This window comes from Notamacropus eugenii, chromosome 6 (assembly GCF_028372415.1).
Source record: "Notamacropus eugenii isolate mMacEug1 chromosome 6, mMacEug1.pri_v2, whole genome shotgun sequence".
Classification (NCBI taxonomy): Eukaryota; Metazoa; Chordata; class Mammalia; order Diprotodontia; family Macropodidae; genus Notamacropus; species Notamacropus eugenii.
The window spans coordinates 261207994-261220999 of NC_092877.1; the positions used below are offsets into that span (position 1 = coordinate 261207994).

General features: G+C 39.4%; 1 long non-coding RNA gene across 1 annotated transcript in view; it reads right to left on the minus strand.

Annotated features, from left to right (window-relative positions):
• Nucleotides 1–13006, minus strand: part of LOC140512873 (uncharacterized) — a 39907-nt gene that overhangs the window by 13692 nt on the left and 13209 nt on the right. The gene's annotated exons all lie outside the window — the stretch shown is intronic.

Genomic DNA, 13006 nt, shown 5'->3' on the forward strand with positions numbered 1-13006 from the left:
CTCCTATCTTCTCTAGATTTAAGATTTAGTAAATATTTAGCTTTTTGACCTTGAATAAGTCACTCAACTTCCCTAGGCCTCACTTTCTTAAGCTGTAAAATGAAGGGGTCTGAATTAAACGTTTTCTGAGGTCCCTTCCATCTCTAGATCCCTAGTCCTAAGAATCCATAATAAGCACCTACTATGTACAAGGCACTGTGAGAGCTGCTGGGGCTATAAAGATGAAAAACTAAACAGTTCCTACCCTTGCAGAACTTGTAGTATGCTATAAGACATATGATATAAATAAGCACAATCAAAGGTGAAATTTGATGGGAAATAACTCAGCTAGTGGGCGGGGTGCAATGAGGATGGAAGTTGCATAGAACAGCTGGCTACTGAAATGCATTGGTTGGGGCATGGTAAGACAACGGAGATGCCCACGAGAGATGAGGCCAAGCAGTTTCTAATCATATGAGGGCTAAAACAGATGGATTATTTTAGGATGGTCAGAGCAGAAGAACTAATGTAATGTTCTAAGCAGCTGATCCTTGGTAACAGCTACCATACAGAGTTTGGAAGACTTTGGGAGCAGAGATCAGCAAAGACTAAAGAAAAGAACTTTACGAATGAATGAAGAAATGAAAAAAAAAATCATCTATTGAGTTACAAAAGTGCCAAGTACCATGATGTACACTAACCATACAGACAGAAAAAACAAAATAGCCCCTGCTTTTAAAGAGCTCATTCTACAGTTGGGGGAAATAACATATATAAGAGTATTTTGTTCCTCCTTCATTTTCAAAGAGGACCAATGACATCATGAGGGTGTTGTCTTGACTTGGATTTATGTAAGGCAGAGTTGGGCAAAGTTGGCAGCCTTCCTCATAAGAGTTTCATTGCAGGGTGAATAGAAAGATGTGGATGTACTCAACAGGGGTGTGGCAAGGCCTGAGTCCTTAGGAGCTGGGCCAAAGGGAAGATGGCGGAGCTGTGGTGGTTCAGTATTATTGTTTGCTTTCTGGTGACAGGATGGGAAAGGAAAACGAAAGGGAGAAAGGAGGAAAGAGAAGAAAAAGAAAGTGAAGAAGAGAGAGAAGGGAGAAGAGGAAAGGGAGGGAAGAGGGGAGAGAGAGACATGCATATACAAAGGGAGGGAACTGTAAGCATCTGTAATGTGCATTTATTCTTTATGTGTCTTGTGTGGTTCTTTGGTGGGTTTCACGTTGTTACAGATAAAGCAGACCAGAGCAGGGATGCTTTGTATGACAACTTCAGCCTGAGAAGGTAATTGAACTTCCTAGATGTGTGCTCACTTCTCTATAGTGGAGAGGGAAGCTGGATGTGGATTCATGACGGTGCTCTCCAAGACTTCCCAGCCTATTTGAAGCTCAGCTAAATTATATTTCACTTATCATAACTCACACATCATCAGTGATAAACAATCCCCCATATGTAGAGAATCGCTACAGTTTTCCATTTTTTACCACAGGGGTTTCCTGATCTTTTTCAGGATGTATTTTCTCAGTGCTTTGACTTAACATTTTTTTTTTAAATCTCTAAAACCTTTGTACTGTACTTTAGATCTTTTGGATGTTTTGTGATCTAATCTTATCTGAAATTTAAAGCAAAGTGTTTTTATTTTCTTTCCTTTTCATGACATATTAAAATATGAACAGTACCTAAGGAGAGGTGATTACAGGCCCCCATTGGAGCTGGGTTACTTTTATTCTCTATTTAAAAAAATTCTCTGCTCCTTTCTTTCCCTTTTATCTAAAAACTGAAAATAGAAAAGTAAAGGTGTAATTCAAAGAGAGTGCAATCTTTAAAAGTTGCTTATAATTACATGGAAAAGAAAATTCTATGGCCTTCCTGTCCCAGTCATACCTCTATGGGGGAAGGTTGCTGTGATCACTGTTTGGAAAGTTGAGTGTTAGCACTTACACAATTCATAAACCATTTTGAGTTTTCAAGGATTTTCTTACCTAGTTTTGGATATAGGTGAACAATAATGCTAATGTCAAAATCAGGTCACAGAGGTAAGCAATAGCTTGATTGGTGAACCTAATTTGCTTTAGAGTTACTCAGAGTATATACCTGCCTATCAAATATGATTTCAGAAGTCAAGAGGAGGAAAAAAAAAACCTAGCCAAAAATTACTTCATACACCTATTCACTAGTAACTCAATTTCCTTATATGAGAGAGAAAGCTTTGCATCACACAATTATTTAGATGAGAAAAACCCTAGCAAAGGTAACATATAGTTCACACTAAACTGTAAATAGGCAGCATCTAGGAGGCAAAATGGATAGAGGACTGGGCCTGAAGTCAGGATGAGTTCTCCTGAACTCATCTTCTTGAGTTCAAATGTGACTTCAGGCACTTACTAGCTATGTGACCCTGGGCAAGTTACTTAATCCTGTTTCCCTCAATTTACTCATCTGTAAAATGAGCCAGAAAAGGAAATGGCAAACCACTCCAGTATCTTTGCCAGGAAAATCCCAAATGGGCATCATGAAGAGTCAGGCGCAACTGAAAAGAATGAACAACAAACTGTAAATGATTGCAATTAGATATTTCCATCAGAATATTTGGTAGGTGGAAAGGCAGCAACACAAAATCTTTTAAAAAGTGCCTTGAATTAAGGAGAGAAGAAAATGACCATAAAGGTAAGAGGCAAGGAATAAAATGTTTCATAGTTGAACAGCTTTGATTGTTTCAGTATCCCTAAAAGTAAGAACACTAAATTAGTATTTCTATGACCCCAATTATAATTCAGGATATTTCAAACTATGCAGGGATTGGTGAGAAAACAGAAATGTCTATGATATTTTTCCTCTAAAAATTAAATATAAAATTTAATGTGTGGCAAAATAAGTATTACATGTAGCATTTTCTTATCATGAACATAGGCTAAATTTACTCTATTTTGGTCCAAACTTCCCTGATTTCTTTTTCATCCTGAGGCTTTTTCGTTTTATCAAGCCATCAAATCCAGATTTCTAAAATCCAGAAGAATTTTGTGACCACGTTGGGGTGGAAAGTGTTCCTTTTATTTCCTTCATAGATTGTCTGTGTGACTTAGGACAGGTCATAAAGGCTCACTTTACCTCTTGTTTCTTCCTATGTAAAATATTGTCATTGCTTCTGTCCCCAAATATTTCCCCAAGCAATTATGATAATCATGTTATCAAATACTTTGAGCTTACTGGAAGCAGTCAATCATCAATTCATACTAATAAAATGGCGTAAGCCGTACACTCAACTGTTTCTATTATCATGTATATTACAATTCATTCAAGCATGGTTTCCTAGTGGACTTTGAAAATAAGGTATTGATATAAGATTGTCAGTAGACTTTAACAACTGAGTGGTTAAATTTTTTGGATTACACCACACTCAAGGGCTCTATTCCAAGTTATTGAGTTGTCTAAATATTGATGAAAAGTATAGCCTTTATTTTTCTTGCATATATTTGCATCCACTTTAAAATCACAGTGGCGCAGGAATATGGATTTAGAACAAGGAGGACTTAAAAGTCATCTAATCCAAGTCTCTCATTTACTCCAGGGGAAACTAGAGGCCATATTTGTTAAGTGACTCATCTAAGGTCACATAGGTAATAAGCATAATGGCTATGATTCAAATATAAGTCCTCTGATTCTGAGCAAGTAGGTAGTGCAGCAGATAGAGCTCCACGCCTAAAGTTAGGAAGAGTCATCTTTCCTCAGCTCAAATCTGGCTTCAGACACTTACTACTTGTGTGACCCTGGACAAATCACTTAACCCTGTTTGCCTCAGATTCCTCACCCATAAAATGAGCTGGGGAAGGAAATGGTAAACCACTCTAGTATCTTTGCCAAGAAAACCCTAAATGGGGTCATGAAGAACCAAGCACAGCTACACAATAACAACCTCTGCATTCTTTCCTTCATACCATGCTTCCTCTTATGACTTGTTGATGCATTTTTGTCTAGTTTCCCCTGAGAAAAATGTTATTGAGGGACGTACTATTCATCATCTCTCCCACAGTTGGTCAATGTCTATTGGGCTCCTTCTGCAGGCAGAACATCATATCAGGAATTATTTATAATGAAGGAGCTAATGTCAGTCAATGTTATCAGCAGTCTAACACTGCGCAGTGAGTAGAATTTGTTTATTTAAGATGCGGGCCACCATCTACTTCTGAAAAGAAGCTGAGCACGTCATGAAATTACTCTCTAGTTTTAGATTAGGCCAGGCAAGTCTAATTTATTTTTTATTTATTATAGAACCAACACACAAAAATCCTCTTCTGGTACTAATCATGGGGTGGAAATGACCCTGAGTTTTCAAAGGCCATGCAGGTAGAGCTCAACGTTTAGCTTGTGGTGGTTCATGGGTTTTTCAGTACTGATTATCTCTTCTTGACCCCATTTGTCGTTTTCTTGGCAAAGATACTGGAGTGGTTCACATTTCCTTCTCTAGCTTGTTTTACAGACGAGGAAACTGAGGCATACAGAGTAAAGAGACTTGTCCAGGATCATACAGATAGTAAATGTCTGAGGCCAGATTTAAACTCAGGTCTTCCTGACTCTAGGATCAGCTCTCTATCCACTGTACCACCTAGCTGCCCCACGCATTAGCATTTCCTACCTAGTTCAAAGCTCTTCCTGGAAAGGCTCATGGCAAACTGCTTTCTATGCCTGAAAAAACAAGGACCAGCAAAATCAGACAGGTTGGCTATGGGTCAATGAATTTTTCAGCCACAGGAAGTCACAAAGGCATAGATGAATTGAAATCTACCTCTGTATTCAGAGGACCTGATGCAGAGCCTTCCTCTTATGCTTACTCCCTGGGTGATTTTCAGCAATTCACTGAACCTCTCTGGGCTTCAGTTTCCTCCTCTGTAAAACAAAAGGGGGGGGGGCATTATGCGAGGTGATCTCGGAGGTCCCTTCCTATGGCTCCATGGACCCTGAGTCTTGAGGGAAATCACAGATTCTTGCTTTGCACTATTAAAGTTGTAGTTGAATAGCTACATAATATTACCTAAATGGAAAAATGATAAATGCTCATTCCATCCAAGGAAGGCTGAAGTCGTTCAGGGGGCAAGACAGAAGGATTTTAGTGAATTACAGTCTCAGTGTGAATCAACAGTGTAATCAAGTTGTCAAAAGTTAATATGATCACTATCTGGGTTAATAAATATATCGTATCTGAAACCAGATGAGTGCCCCACTCTTCACTGTTCATCAAACCATATCCAAGATATCATGTTCTTTTCTTTATATCACATTCAAATAAGGCCAATAGACACCCAGAATGAAGCAAGGGTGAAATGACCATTGGGGGGAGGAGGGAGGGAAGAGCTTAAATCACATTATGTGGCAATCAATTAAAGTAACTGGGACTATTTAAACTAAAGGAAGACTTGGGAGAAATATGACACTAAGATAGGTAGACCAAGCACAGTGTTGGAAACAAATTATGACAGATAGTGTCTACTGTCCAAAGATCAACTTGGGCAAATATGAAGACTTATCACTTAAAGTCTGGTGAATCAGGTCAGGAATATTTTGATCATGGTAAATCATGAAGTATAAAAAAGTTTTGATTCAGTCCTCTAAAACTAGCCCTAGTCTGCTTCTAAGGTGACAGTGGTGAAATCATAGGGGGGAAAAAAGGATAAGGTATAAAGAATCACAAAATCTGAGGTCCTCTACGAATGATAATTTAACTGTTTGTCCTCTTAACCTGAGGTCTTTGTCCAATGGACGAAGAGCTGATTCCTGAGGAACTAAATTGCATCCACAGTGACGCTCTATATATAAAACAGAAGACACCAAAAAGCTATAGATAAATAGAAGGATATGTAGCTCAAAGTTTTTCAAAAGAACAAAAAAGAACTTGATGGGATTTGCTATATGGTGAGCCAAGAGGCATCAAGAAATATTTCCTAGAACACTTGGTATCCTCATCTTGAAGTGCTCACAGTAAGTGTAAGAAAAAAGCAAAAACAAAACAGCAAAAAACATGAATATAATTATAATTGCATCTTGAATGCCAACATGTTTTGGAAAATATGGAGAAATAGAATTCTTGGAAGAAGCTGACAAGAGGTGTTCTTAAGCTTTTTTATATCGTGTACTCCAGCAATCTGATAAAGTTTATGAACCCCTTTCTCAGAATAATTTTAAATGAATAATTTTAAAAATAGGAATATTAGGGAGGCCAATTCTATTGAAATTAAAATGTAATTTTCATCACTCACGATGACACTTTGTGACCCCCATTTGGGGTTTTCTTGGCAAAGATTCTGGAGTAGTTTGCCATTTCCTTCTCCAGCTCATTTTACAGATAAAGAAATTGAAGCAAACAGGGTTAAAGGACTTACCCACCATCACACAGCCAGTAAGTTAAATTTGAACTCAGATGAGTCTTCCAGACTCCAGGTCTGGAACTTTAATCTATTAAGCCTATCCTTTGTATGAAATTAGGGTGAGACTTTTAAGCCAAGGACAATGTCATTTGTCATCATTGTGTTCTCAGATCTAGTATAAAGTCTTGTCTATAAATATCTAATCAATGTTTGTTATATGATAAATTGTTTCTTATGGTCAGAAGCTTTCTATGATTATCTCCACTATTTGATTTATTTGGTCTGGGTTTTAACTGCTCTGAAGAGCATCTCTACTTAGATAAGGCCAGATGCAAAAAGAACCCCAAACTTCTTTGCCATCTTTATGTCTTCGTGCTAGCCCTAACCTTAAATGCTCCACCTATAACTCTCATCCTAATCCTAACCTAACTCTACTTCCCCTCCCCCAACCTGGAATGTACTCCCTCCTCATTTCTGCCTCTCAGAATCCCTGATTCCCTTCAAAACTCACTTAGAGAGTCATCTTTGCTTGCGTTCTTTCCTGGACCCCTCACCTGCTAGTTCCTTCTCTCCAAATTACCATGTATTTATTTAGTATATATTATGTACACACTTATATATGTTGGCTTGTTCCAATAGAATGTAGACTCTTTCAGGTCAAATCAACAAGTACTTACTATGTTGTAAGCCCCAGTAACAGAATTAAGAGCAGAAAGAAGGTCCCTGACTTCAAGGAGGTTATATACTAATGAGAGAAGACAGCACATAAAAGAAAGTTGAAAAGGGTGGAGGGTGGGAGAGATGGAGAAGATTCTAATGGGGCATATGATACAGAAAGTTTGGAGAATCAGAAATAGAGCTCAAAGAGGAATGAAAACAATCCTATCAGGGCCTGATTCATTTTTTTCTTTGTATTTGCAGACATTACACATAGTAGATTTTTAATAAAAGCTCAATGATTATTTTTTTTATCAACTCCAGATGCACTTGAGATATCTAAATGGGCCTTTTTTAACCACTGTTGATGGTGAGTCAGAGAGAACTGTCTTCTAATCCCACCTCAGCACCTGATGCAAAGGGCAATGCCTTCCTAGGCTCTATGACTTCTCTTGTCCTACAAAGGGAATTTGGACCAGAAGCTAAAATGTGAGATCCTTTATTTTCAACTTAGAATACCTCTCCTTTCTACTTCCATTCTCCTCTGTCAGACTAGCTATTTAAGAATTCCTTTGTCCCCACCATGGGCAAATTAATTACACATGTCTACTTCTGCTAGAACCGGCAGGCAAGTGTGCTGCTAATCCTATAGGCAAACTGAAATTCTCCTTGAAGAAAATATTCCAGCTGTTTCTCATAAGCAAACATAACTAAACATACAGGCCTATTTTGAGTAATTAAACTAGGAATTCTTAACCTGGGATCCCTGCTCTCCCATGGATTGATTCCAGGAGGTATAAGATGGAGGGAGAAAATAATTGCACCTTTATTTTGACTGACCATTGACTGAAATTCAGCATTTCCTTCAATTATTTAAAAATATTCTTCTGAGAAGGGATCCATACACTTCAACAGACTGCCAAACCATTCCATCACTCACACTTGTGTACACACACACACACACAACATTGACTTAAATAATCCAGTTTTCTCTATACAAAAATGCCACTGATTTATTTCTCTTAGAGCACGCACAGCACTTTCCTGAAATTGTCACCAGACTATCTCTGACCGCAGGATGGAGAGACTAATTCCAGACGTCTGCCTTCACTGGGTTCAGTGCCTACATGGGAACATCAACACTGTCTGAATACTCCTTTGGCACGTCTTAGCCCCAGAGTGCAGTTAACAGGAACGGACACTTCGAGCTTTAGTTCAATCATGAGAGTGGCATTGTTGAGGCATTGACAGCAATTATTGCAGTGTGGGTGGCGTTTGTGACAGTTGAGTGAAACCCAAGACATCTGACACTCTGTTGGGTAGAACTTTATTCAACTGCTCCCCAGTCGCTAACAACAACTGCTGCCAAAGCTGGGGTTTTCCATTTGGTATTCCAGGATACAATTACTGAAAAAAAAAACCTGGCTTTGGTTATTGCTCATTTCAGCCTATATTTTCTTTTCATTTTCAGTGGCTGATATTTTTCTATCCCTGTTGCTCTTTCTCCTCTCCCTTCATGCATATTTGATCGTCTCTGCTCTCTCTGTTTAAAAAAAAATAGTTCTGTTTCTTTCTGGGATTTTGATTACATCCATAAACACTACAGAGAAGTCTGCAGTGCCACACATCATTTTCTAGGCATGTTAAGTTGGCAATAGAAAAAGCCAAGTTCTCCAGAGTGAGGAAAACTGAATGAAAACATAACTGGAAAAAAGAAGAGGCTAAAAGAAACACATTATTAGATCTAATCTAGACTCCAAGTACAGTGAATAATAGTTTATTTGGAGAAAGAGCTACTACAAGTGAAGTTTTTCCTTTAAAAATTGTTGTGGCTATTGACTTAGTTCTTAAGGGAGATGGGTGAATTGACAAAGTTGTTTTTCCCCCACACAGCAATACTACATTCCGCTAAACAAGACATTTTTCTAATCTAGGTAAATATTCCTCATCCACAATTCAAGGTCATGAAGTAAATGCAAATTAATGCATCTATGAACTAGAAAACTTTCTTGAATCAGGATCAATTCACAGACATTCTATGGGACAGAAAAAAAGTCACTATTTTAGTCATTCCACAAAGAAATTTTAGCACCTGCTTTGGGCAAGTCACTATGTTGAGTTATAGGGTACTTGGAAAGATAAAAGCTAAGGGCCCCATCCTTAAAGCGCTAACAGTCTAATGGAAAATCACAAGATTACAGATTTAAAATTGAAAGAGACTCATAATCCATAGAATCTCCTCATTTTAGAGATGTCAGATACCCGATTTGAGATAAGGTATAACCATCTTCAGTTTTTTTTTAATTAATTTATTTAACTTTTAACATTCATTTTCACAAAATTTTGGGTTCCACATTTTCTCCCCTTTTTTCCCCTCCCCCCACCCCAAAACACCGAGAGTTCTAATTGCCCCTGTCTGCCAATCTGCCCTCCCTCCCTTCCCACCCCTTCCCTTTGGAAGGCAAGGAATTCAATATAGGCCAGATCTGTGCAGTTTTGCAAATGATTTCCATAATAGTAGTGTTGTGTAAGAACTAATTATATTTCCCTCCATCCTATCCTGTCCCCCATTACTTCTGTTCTCTCTTTTGATCCTGACCCTCCCCATGAGTGTTGACCTCAAATTGCGCCCTCCTCCCCGTGCCCTCCCTTCCATCATCCCCCCCACCCTGCTTATCCCCTTCTCCCCCACTTTCCTGTATTGTAAGATAAGTTTTCTTACCAAAATGAGCATGCATTTTATTCCTTCCTTTAGTGGGATGTGATGAGAGTAAACTTCATGTTTTTCTCTCACCTCCCCTCTTTTTCCCTTCACTAAAAAGTCTTTTGCTTGCCTCTTTTATGAGAGAGAATTTGCCCCATTCCATTTCTCCCTTTCTCCTCCCAATATATTTCTCTCTCACTGCTTGATTTCATTTTTTTTTAAGATATGATCCCCTCCTCTTCAGTTCACTCTGTGCACTCTGTCTCTATGTGTGTGTGCGTGTGCATGTGCATGTGTGTGTGTGTTATCCCACCCTGTACCCAGATGCTGAATAGTTTCAAGAGTTACAAATATTGTCTTTCCATGTAGGAATGTAAACAGTTCAACTTTAGTAAGTCCCTTATGACTTCTCTTTGCTATTTACTTTTTCATGCTTCTCTTCATTCTTGTGTTTGAAAGTCAAATTTTCTTTCCAGCTCTGGTCTTTTCATCAAGAATGCTTGAAAGTCCTCTATTTCATTGAAAGACCAATTTTTCCCCTGAAGTATTATATTCAGTTTTGCTGGGTAGGTGATTCTTGGTTTTAGTCCTAGTTCCTTTGACTTCTGGAATATCATATTCCACGCCCTTCAATCCCTTAATGTGGAAGCTGCTAGATCTTGTGTTATCCTGATTGTATTTCCACAATACTTGAATTGATTCTTTCTAGCTGCTTGCACTATTTTCTCCTTGATCTGGGAACTCTGGAATTTGGCCACAATGTTCCTAGGAGTTTCTCTTTTTGAATCTCTTTCAGGTGGTGTTCTGTGGATTCCTTGAATACTTATTTTGCCCTCTGGTTCTAGAATCTCAGGGCAGTTTTCCTTGATAATTTCATGAAAGATGATGTCTAGGCTCTTTTTTTGATCCTGGCTTTCAGGTAGGCCCATAATTTTTAAATTGTCTCTCCTGGATCTATTCTCCAGGTCAGTTGTTTTTCCCAATGAGATATTTCACATTATCTTCCATTTTTTCATTCTCTTGGTTTTGTTTTGTGATTTCTTGGTTTCTCATAAAGTCATTAGCCTCCATCTGTTCCATTCTAATTTTGAAAGAACTATTTTCTTCAGTGAGCTTTTGAATCTCCTTTTCCATTTGGCTAATTCTGCTTTTGAAAGCATTCTTCTCCTCATTGGCTTCTTGAACTTCCTTTGCCAATTGAGCTAGCCTATTTTTCAGGGTGTTATTTTCTTCAGCATTTTTTTGGGTCTCCTTTAGCAGGGAGCTGATCTGCTGTTCCTGCTTTGACTGCATGTCTCTCATTTCTCTTCCCAGCTTTTCTTCCACCTCTCTAACTTGATTTTCTATGAGCTCTTCTATGGCCTGAGCTCATTGAGTGGGCTGGAATATAGAGGCCTTGACTTCCGTGTCTTTGCCTGATGGTAAGCATTGTTCTTCCTCATCAGAAAGGAAGGGAGGAAATGCCTGTTCCCCAAGAAAGTAACCTTCTATAGTCTTATTTCTTTTCCCTTTTCTGGGCATTTTCCCAGCCAGTGATTTGACTTCTGAATATTCTCTTCACACCCGCTTCTCTTCCAGATCCTCCCAGCCAGCGCTTGGGGTTTGAGATTTAAATGCTTCTTCCCAACCTCAGGGCTTTTGGCGGGGGCAGGGCTGCTATTCAGTGTGAGATTAAGTTCAGGTGCTGAGGTCGAGGCAGGGCCACCTCTCAGGCTCAGTTCCCTCAGGGGGCTTATGCAGAGACCTTCCACAATGGATCCAGGCTCCTGCCTGCTTGGGGAGCCCTAGTCTGCTCCTGCCTCCGCTGTTGCCTCCTGAGGGGGCCTGAGTTGTGGGGGCACCCCACTCCCCTCTCGACCCACCAAAGAGACCCTCTCACCGACCCCTGTCACCTGTGGGTGGAGGGACCCGTGTGGCTGCTGGAAATCCCATCCCTGAAGCCTGCTCGGATCTTTTCCTCTCGGGGCCGCGGCCGTGGCAGGGCTGTACTCAGCTCCCAGTCCCGGCGCCCAGTCCGTGGCGCAAAGGACCTTTTGCGAGAGGTTTGCAGGTTTCTCTGGAACAGAAATCTCCCTCGCTCCAATGTTCTGTGGCCTCTGGGTGCAGAATTCGCCATGAGTTACTTTTTTGTAGATGTTCTATGGGTTGTGGGTTCGGAGCTATGTGTATGTGCGTCTTTCTACTCCACCATCTTGGCTCCGCCCTCCCATCTTCAGTTTTTCATGGACTCTCTTCCAAGTTCTAGTCTCATATTTCCAAGTGGACTACTGGCAATATGGGAATGGGAAAAATCTGCTTGAGACCCTTAGGAAAAAGTGATAGCTATGGATGACTCTTTATAGAGCGATGTTAAAGCTCTCACATATGGAACTGACTTGGTTAACTAAGAGGTATGCTGTCTTCCCAGAATGTTTCCAAGATGTGGTAAGAAACTTATCAGCACTCATCATACTTATATTTGAAGATGGAAGATAAATTTGAATAATTATAAGTTATTATGCTAGGTGACAAAATCAAAATTAAAGAAAAATTATTTCAATGAACTGAAATAATGAACTGAAAACAAAAACAAGAAGAGGAAATTTATCCAAGAAAATACAGACTAACATGGTTCAATTACCATTTTATGCATCTGACTACCAAGTCTATCTCTGCTTACTACCTTTCCCCAGTCCCACATCCCTGTCAGACAGCTCAACCTAAATTGAACTCATCACCTTTCCTTCCTCACTTTAAATCTATCTTTTCTTCTAGCTTCCCTGTGTATGCAGGTGCAATCACCATTTTCCCAGCCATACATCTTCAGAATGACTTCATTCTAAATGAAGGATTGTATATTTATCTCCCTTCCTCACACTGCATAATCAGTTAGTTGCCAAAGTCTGTTCATTTTGTTGCTGAAATATCGAGAGATGGTTTTTCCGCCCCTCTGAAAGGGAGAGAAGCTACTGTGCATGAAGGTTTTCTCGACCAGCAAGACAAAAAAAACCGCTCTTACCCTTCCTTAATGAAATAGATAGGGATAATCTAGGGGCAAAAAGAACAACAGTAGTAGAGCTTCTATAGCTCTTGAAGATTTGCAAGGTACTTCACATGTTATCTCATGCAACCCTTACAGCAACCCTGTGAGGGAGATACGGTTATTATATCCATTTTACAGATGAGGAAACTGAGGTAGACTCCCATTAAGTAATTGGCCTAGGGTCACTCAGATCATAATTGTCTGAAGCCATATTTGAACTCAGATACTGGACTCTAGTCCAAAGATCTATTTAGTATAACATCTAGCTGCCTTTGATAGAGA